This window comes from Arachis ipaensis, chromosome B9, assembly GCF_059453495.1.
Source record: "Arachis ipaensis isolate K30076 ecotype BB chromosome B9, ASM5945349v1, whole genome shotgun sequence".
NCBI lineage: Eukaryota > Viridiplantae > Streptophyta > Magnoliopsida > Fabales > Fabaceae > Arachis > Arachis ipaensis.
In genome coordinates, this window is record NC_142444.1 from 84,230,117 (window position 1) to 84,237,632 (window position 7,516).

The 7,516-nt window shown below is 40.6% G+C and overlaps 1 non-coding gene across 1 annotated transcript; it reads left to right on the forward strand.

Moving 5' to 3' along the window:
* Positions 1 to 2,485: 2,485 nt before the first annotated feature.
* LOC148545272 (small nucleolar RNA R71) lies at positions 2,486 to 2,592 on the forward strand. Its single transcript, XR_015901569.1, has one exon. It is a non-coding gene; the product is annotated as a small nucleolar RNA R71 (small nucleolar RNA).
* Positions 2,593 to 7,516: the final 4,924 nt, after the last annotated feature.

Consider the following 7,516-nt stretch of genomic DNA (forward strand, 5'->3'; position numbering starts at 1 on the left):
CTAATAAAAAGAAGAAAAGATTTTGTTTATTCATGAACTCCAACTAACTAACTAATTGTGTATCCTTATATGCACATTGGTGGCACCATGGGGTGACACCAAACTTAGTTTGGAGCATTGTGATGAAAAGTTCTGTTCAAAGCTCCAAGACTAGCATGCTCTCAGTTGCATTCATGCTTTCTTGGCACGCTTTGAACACCAAACTTGTTCTTCACTATATACTGCAATATAAGGATTTCACCAAGTGTTTGTCAAGTTTGGGTTGGAATTCATGAATATTGACTTATTCACTAGTAAAAGCTCATAAAACATGGGTTGCCTCTCATGAAGCGCTTCTTTAGCGTCACTAGCTTGACGTTTCTCCTTCATCAGGGAGGTTGATAATGCTTCAAGTCCTCCCCTCTTGCCTTGGACTTATATCCATTGGTTGTATCAATGATCTCTACATGTTCAAGGAGAGAACTCTGTTGATAGTGAAGACCTTAGGTAACTAAGATGGTACAGTGGGGAGGTTAGGGGGGATATCTGGGAAGTAAGCTGAGATCACTTTATCTCCTGGAGAGAAGTCTTCCGTAGGGATCTTCTTGTTCCTCCACCCCCTTGGTACCTTCTTCTTTGTCCCTTTTGATATTGCCTTGCTCTTGGTGACTTCTTCTTCTAAGGGAATTTTGTTGTTGTCTTCACATGTCTCTGATGGTTTAGGTTCCTCCAGCTTTTCCTTGAGTTGTGACAACTGCTTATTTCCTTGTTCATCAATCCAGGGCTTTCCCAGATGGGCTGGTTGTGCTTCAGTGCTTGCTTCCTCTGTCAGCATCTCATTATGATCTTTGCTTGGTTCTTTGTTTTCTTGGTCTGCTTCTTGCGAGAGTTTGAAGACATTAAAGCTGAGTCGTTCATCATGGATCCTCAATATTAGCTCCCCTCGCTCCACATCTATGAGTGCTCTGGCTGTAGCTAGGAATGGTCTTCCCAATATGATTGGGTGAGTGTGACTCTCTTCCATGTCCAAGATGACAAAGTCTGTGGGAAGAAAGTATTTCCCAACCTTTAACAACACGTTTTCCACCACTCCTATTGCTTGTTTTTGAGTTTTGTCAGCCAGCCTGATGACTACATCTGTGGGCAATATCTCATTGATCTGCAGCCTCTTCACCAGGGATAAGGGCATTAAGTTGATGCTTGCTCCCAAATCGCAGAGTGCTCTATCAAACATTGTTTCCCCTATGGCACAGGGGACATGAAAACTCCCTAGATCTTTTCTTTTCGTAGGCAACTGTGGTTGAATGAGGGCACTGCACTCCTTGTTCATCATTATAGTTTGGCCTCCCTTGAGTGAGCTTTTCCTGGGAAGTAGCTCCTTCATATACTTGATGTATGCAGGCATTTGTTGAATAGTCTTGATGAATGGTATGTTGACATGTAGATATACAAACAAATCTAGAAACCTTGAGTATATTCTCTTCTCCACAGCACCATTGAGCAGTTGAGGAAAAGGTGCATAAAGTCTCAGCAGCTCCTGTTGTGAGATTTCTGGTTCTTGATGATCTTTTTCCTTCTTCTCTACTGAGGTATCTTCAGGTTGTTCTGACATATTGCTTGGCTTGTCCTCAATCTCCTTATCACTTATAGTGACCATCTTACAATCTTCCCATCTTACTTTCTTTGTTTCACCTCTCGGATTCTTCTCCGTGTCACTTGGGAATCCATCTGTTGGTTTGGGAATCTGCTCAGAGAGATACCCCACTTGGGATTCCAGCCTCTTGATTGTGTCTCCCTGGTTTTTGAAGTTGGTTCGCACTTCCTCCTTGAATACCTTGTTGTCTTGAATCTCTTTGCCTATGCCTTCAAGTAGATTCTCAATCCTTGAGAGTCTTTCATCAAATGATGATAGGTCAGGCTGAGGAGGGTTATTTTGGCCTAGATATGAATGTGGAGAGGTGTTGTTATGGGGTGTTGATATGGTCTAGATGTAAAGTGTTGGTGAGCTGCATTGTTTGGATTTGGGCGTCTTTGATCAAGGCTTTGGTCTTGTTGATTTCCCCACCCAAAGTTTGGGTGATTCCTCCATCCAGGGTTGTAGGTCTTGGAGTATGGATCATGGTTTTGCCTAGGTGAATTCCCAATGTAGTTGGCTTGCTCCTGACTTCCCTCTGCTTCTTCATTCACTCCTTCTTGGGTTGTTGATGAAGTGGTGATTGCTGCTACTTGGTTCCTCTCCATCTTCTTGGTGAGGTCAGCCAGCTGTTGGGTAATGAGCTTGTTTTGGGTCAGCAGAGCATCTACATTGTTTAGCTCCATTACTCCTCTTGTGTTCCCTCTTTCGGAAGCATAGAAGTAGTCATTCTCTGCTACAGTTTCAATGACATCTATGGCCTCCTGAATGGTCTTCTTCTTGTTCAAAGATCCTCCGGATGAATGGTCTACGGCCTTCTTTGACTCATAAGAGAGCCCTTCATAGAAAATGTGCAGCTGCACCCATTCATTGAACATATCTGGTGGGCACTTTCTTGTTAGGTCTTTAAACCTCTCCCATGCTTCATACAGAGTCTCACCATCTTGTTGCCTGAAAGTTTAGACCTCAGCTCTCAGCCTATTGATTCGTTGAGGAGGGTAAAATCTTGCTAAGAATTTGTTCACCACATCTTCCTAAGTTGTCAAGCTCTCCTTCGGGAAAGACTCCAGCCACTTGGCTGCCTTTTCCTTGAGTGAGAATGGAAATAAGAGCAGTCTATAGGCGTCAGGATGAACACCATTAGACTTCACTGTGTCACATATTCTCAGGAAGGTGGTTAGATGTTGATTGGGGTCCTCTTGGACACTCCCTCCGAACGAACAGTTGTTCTGAACAAGGGTGATGAGCTGTGGCTTCAGTTCAAAATTGTTAGCATGGATGGTTGGCTTTTGAATGCTACTTCCACAGTTTCCTGGGTTTGGATTGATGTAAAAGCCTAAAACTCTTCTATCCTCCCCAGCATGATTTGCTCGTCCTCTTCCGCCATGGTTGTGAGCTTCTTCTTCACGATGGTTTTCCATGTTTTCTTCCATGTTTGGTTCAAAGTATTCCTCCTCTTCCTCAGCACCAACTACACGTTTTTCTCTTGCCTCCCTCCTTAGTCTAAGGAAGGTTCTCTCAGGTTCAGAATCAAAGGAAGTTGAAGCCCCGCTTCTTCTCCCTGTCATACAACCAACAAGTACAAGCAAAGAGAATAGGGGCAGAAAGTATATCTGTTAGAATTACTGTTAGTGTGAGTGATGCAATATATCAAACAGTTAGTGGGTTAGTGAAATGAATTGTAAATAACAAAGAAAAAGTAGGGGGAAGGGAAGAAATTAACTAAAACAAAAAGTAAATGACTCAAACAGAAAATTAAATAAAACAAAAATAAAATGCTCAATCTATTTATCCTCCAATTTAATCATTGTTGATGCACAATCAATCCCTGGCAACGGCGCCATAAACTTGATGCACGAAAAACTTGTCTCATAACAAATTTCCTTCGGCAAGTGTACCGAATTTGTCAAGTAAAAACTCACAATAGAGTGAGGTCAAATCCCACAGGGATTGATTGATCAAGCAACTTTAATTAGATGAATGTTCTAGTTAAGTGAATCCAGAATTTGAGTTGAGAATTGCAGAAAATAAAATGGCGGGAAGGTAAATGGCAGAAAAAGTAAATGCTAGAATTAAAGAACTGGAAGCAAATGACATGAAAGTAAATTGCAGAATTGTAAATGGGAATGGGGGAATTGCTCATAAAAGTAAGTAACAGAAATTAAAGAGAATGGGTAAGATCAGAAATGGGGAGTTCATTGGGCTCAGGAGATGTTGCATTCTGCGGATCAATTTCATTTTCATCTCTTCCTCAATCAATGCACTCATTGATCTCCTTGGCAATCTTAAGTGATTGAATTACAATTTCTTGTAATTTAATCTCTCAAATCTTAATCAATAGCCAATTCCTTGGTCAATTGCTCATGAGAAGAGATGAAGTTTGGTCACTGATTATACCACATGCATTTCCCAAATCAAGTGTTGAAAGGATTATAGTCACATATCCATCCAAACCCAATTTGGTCCAGCGTGAGAAAGCATTTCTAGCATGATCTCTTCATTCCTCTTTCAAGGTTCAGAAGAGATCCAAGTATGAATAGCTTCTTTTCCAAGATAACTACCCAATTGGATGAAGATCGAAAGCTTTCAAGTAAAATCAAGAGAAAAGATAGAAGAAGAATAATGAAAACTAGTATTGATCCATCAAATTACAACAGAGCTCCCTAACCCAATGAAAGGGGTTTAGTTGTTCATAGCTCTGAAAAATGAAAACAAAGATGGAGAATACGTGATGAAACTAGAAGTGCAGAGAAAGTAAATACAGAGAGTAATTCTATGCCAAGAGGCTCCCTATAATTTCCAACTCCCTTTTTAATTCCAAGCTACTCCTATATATACTGCTCTTCTGTTCTTCTAGTTGGCTCTTCAAGTCTTGGGTATGGGCCTTTGGATCTTGAGTTTGAAGCAGTTCTCTTCTTCATTGGGCTTGGCTTTACTTGCAGAGAGAAAGTGTGAAGTGGGCAGAGACTTTAGCTCAGGGCGTTAGTGGTGTTAACGTTCAGTGAAAATATGGGTTCGAGAACGTTAGTGACAATCACCTTTTTCACTAACGTTCCTCACCCAAGTAAGAGCCACGTTAACTTCAATGTTAATGGCACAAACGTTGCCACTAACGTTGCCTCTATGCCCTTCGCACACGTTACTGGGACTTACCTTTCCCAGTAACGTTGAGAAGTCTCCCCCCTTCCCTACGTTAGAGTCCACGTTAACTTAGTTAACGTGGCTCTTTTAACGTAGGCTTGCCAATCTTCGAGAACGTTAGTGATACTTACCATTGTCACTAACGTTCCAATGTGCCCCTATTTTTCATGTTAGAGTCCACGTTAACTAGGTTAACGTGGCTTCTAACGTGGCCATGCTAGCCATCTCCAAGGTTAGTGACAAAGTTGAGTGTCACTAACGTTGGCTCAACATTCCCATATCCACGTTAGCTTCCATGTTAACTAAGTTAACATGGGAGTTAACGTGGCTCATGGTGGCATGTGTGGGCTCCTTCCAACATTAGTGACAATGTTGGGTGTCACTAACGTTGGCGTCACCTCCCTTCTTCACGTTAACTTCCACGTTAACTAAGTTAACGTGGGAGTTAACGTGGCTTATTGGGGCTTGTGTGGGTTCCTTCCAACATTAGTGACAATGTTTGGTGTCACTAACGTTGTCGAACACTTTGTCTTCTCACGTTAGCTTCCACGTTAACTAGGTTAACGTGGGAGTTAATGTGGCTTAATGTGACTTGGCCAACGTTAGTGATAATGTTGAATGTCACTAACGTTGGCTTCCTCCCTTTCTTCTTAACGTTAGAGGCCACGTTAACTAAGTTAACGTGGTGACTAACGTGGCCACTTATGAGCTTGGTCCAACGTTAGTGATAATGTTAAGTGTCACTAACGTTGGCTCCATTTCCTTTCTTCCACGTTAGAGTTCACGTTAACTTAGTTAACGTGACTCTTAACGTGGGCAATGATGGCTTCGAGAGCGTTATTGGCAATTACTTTTCTCATTAACTTTGCAAGTTACTCCCATTCTACGTTAGTGTTAACCTTAGTATAACTAACGTAGCCACTAATGTGGTTCTTCTTTGCTTCCTTTGTCCTGAAATCAAGCAATAAAGTGCATCAAAGTTCTAGTCCAAGTCATGGGAAATGCAACATCCAATTTGTCCTTAAATTCATGCAAAAATCCTCATGAAATCATGTAAAGTGCACAATGTATGCTTGAATCAAGATGTAAGTGAATATCTACCCAAAACTAGCTTATTTCTTAAGGAAATGCATGAAACTACCCTAAAAACAGTAAAGAAAAGGTCAGTGAAACTGGCCAAAATGCCCTGGCATCAGGTTCCTTTCCCAGCAAAGGGGCGAGCAAGGTGACATTATCAGTCTCCTCATGAGCTCTAATTTCCTTGAGCTCCTCAATAGCCAGCTCCTCTTTGGGTTCGGTCACAACCTCCACTATGAGGGCCTTGCACTCTCCCCTTAGATTTACCTCTGTGTTACTTGGAAGAATATTGGAAGGGATCTCTGGGATTAGCACATTTGGGAAGGTTGTTGCCAAGAAGAGTGATCAAATCCTTGAGGCTCCTCCCATCTTTGATTGTTTCATCCTTGATGCATGTTGTCATTGTAGTTCCCATTTCCTACAACATAATTAGAACCAAACTCATAGCCAAAGGGATGAGAATTCATAGTAGAGAAACAAAAACAAAAATCACAAAAAATAAAGAGATAAAATCTAACTACTAACTCAAACAAGAAAACTAACAAAAGAGCAAACTATTCACAATATTCACATATATACAAACCAATAACAAGCATACATTGCAACTCCCTGGCAATGGCACCAAAAACTTGATGTGATGATTTATACCGGTTCAGAATTTAACAAAATACTTTCGTTATGAGCATAGCCCAAACCGACATTCGATCCTCAAATCAAAGTTTAATTTTGGTTGTCACAAGTCCAACCCAATAAAAATAACCGAGAGTATTATTCCGAGGTCATCTTTTCAAGGAATTGAAGTGAGGTATGCATATTATTGGTTATGGTATCCAAGGGGTTGGGTTGGTAAAAAGGGGCAAGAAAATAAACCAAGCAATTAAAGATAACAACGACTAGAAAGAGGCATTCACGACAAGGATTGAGAATATAGGTTTTCTATCGTAGTCATTAACTATCACACAATGATTAACAAGAGCTAATCCTATTTAGTCATCTCCAACAATGGAAGAAGGTATAATGTTATCTTCACACGAGAGAAAGTCAAATAAGACTAGTTAATCTCAATCCAAAAGTCCTAATCAACTTACTAATTGAATTAGCAAGAGATTAGAGTCAATGGAAGGCATAAAAAGAAATCATCATAAATTGTAAGAAATAATAAATCTACTACTACCCAAAGCAAGAAATTAACAATAGAAGCTCAATTAAACAATAAAGGAACATAAAACATGAATTGCATTAAAAGGAAATCCAAATCCAACAATAGTGCATGAACATAAAAAGAGGCATAAAAGGGAAATTAATAAGAAAACTAAGAAGAACAAAGATGTAAGAACAAGAAATTATAAAGAAAACAAGAATTAAAGACTAAACCTAGAAGAAATCTACCCTAAATCTACCCTAATTCTAGAGAGAAGAGGGAGCTTCTCTCTCTAGAAAACTACCTACAACATGATGCTAAACTAATCTAATTGCTCCGCCCTTGACCCTTCTTGAGTTCTGCATCAAATAGCCTCAGAAATGAGTTAGACTTGGGCCTGGAAAGCTCAGAAATCTCCCCCAGCAAATTCACTTTAAGTGAGTCACGTGCCACTCGTCACGCGTGCGCGTGGCTTTGCAAATGTCCTTCTCACACGTACGCATGGATGACGTGTGTGCGTCGTCTTCAATTCTCCAAATGCTCAT